We start from the raw sequence: 1,358 nt of genomic DNA, 5'->3' as shown, positions 1-1,358 counted from the left end.
ATATATATAATTTTTAAATGGCACAGGAGCAGGTTCAGCTCAAGCTGGGTGGCTCCAGAGACCCCAAGCCAAGAAACTCCCACACAATTATACCCTTACAGTCCCTTCACCCACCCCTCACGTGCTGTTCACACGTCCCTTCACCCACCCCTCACGTGCTGTTCACACGGTGTCCATGCATCTTTGGTCAAATTATAATTTTTCAGTCGGGGGGTCTTCTAACATCTCATTGGATTCTTTCTGTGTCTAGGCAGGTCATCAATTGTTCTTGCACCTGCTGTTGATGGTTGTAACCTTGAAGCCTCTGTATCTTCTAGTCTGTTTTTTCAGCAGAATATATGAGAAACTGCAAAAGACCCAGACTTAGGATAAAAAGTTCCAGACTTAGGATAAATGCTTAGCCATAACACTTAACCATAATCACAACTTCAGAGTGTTATTGACATTATTCTCACACTAAAAAACCCAAAACACAGTGCACTGTGCCGGCTACTAAGAGGAAAAGCATACCTAAGTGGAAAGTTATGGCATGCGGCCTTAGGCTTCAGCAAATCTAGCTACTTGCTAAGTAAATAGCATACTAAATCACACAACCTTACACCTCTAAGTGATTCATTCTATTTAAAACTTATTTAAGATAATCAACTAGTATTTCTTAGCACCCACCATGTATTAGGTGGGAAAGTGGGACTTTGCTGTCTTTGTTCTAAGATAAAACTATTTGGCAAATACAGTCTCGTGCATTATTTCTTATTTGGTGGGTAAATTGATTGCTATTGTAGGTAATCATGTGCTGGTACTAACAATTGCCTTCAGCCAGTTTGTCCATAGAGTGACTTGATGGTTGTTAACTAAGCTTTATATGGATACAACAATAGTGTAAGGGGACACATGGCCCAGGCTTGTCTGAAGATACATGTTGCGAAATGAATCCATGAATCACTGTTTTCCTTTAACATATCAAAGGGAGAACATACTTTCTGTAAATACAGCATGCTCGCTGTTGCACTTTAATTGTTGGCGAAGAAGTTGGTGATAAGCCTAAAATTAGATCCCTTTTATATTTGTTTGCAAAGATCCATTTTCTTTTGGTATTTAAAAAAAAAGACCCAGTCTCTTATGGATGAGCTACAAGACAAATGCAACAGACAAAGCCTAGTCCGTGTAGAAATTAAATGGTGCTTGGTCCTGCCTTGAAAAATGTGATTTTGAGGAACAGATGTATCCGTAAGTATAAAAAGCTTCCTCATAATGTCTTGTTCAGTATAGCACATAGTTTGAATAGTGAATGTGTATATTATCATCCTATTGTTATGTGCTGTCTGGTATTATAGTCTTAAATTTTTCTTTGGTTTTAG

The sequence above is a fragment of the Pterocles gutturalis genome, unplaced genomic scaffold (genome assembly GCF_000699245.1).
Source record: "Pterocles gutturalis isolate BGI_N339 unplaced genomic scaffold, ASM69924v1 scaffold23332, whole genome shotgun sequence".
NCBI lineage: Eukaryota > Metazoa > Chordata > Aves > Pterocliformes > Pteroclidae > Pterocles > Pterocles gutturalis.
The sequence above is the reverse complement of the archived record's forward strand: the minus strand, read 5'-3'. Positions refer to the sequence as shown.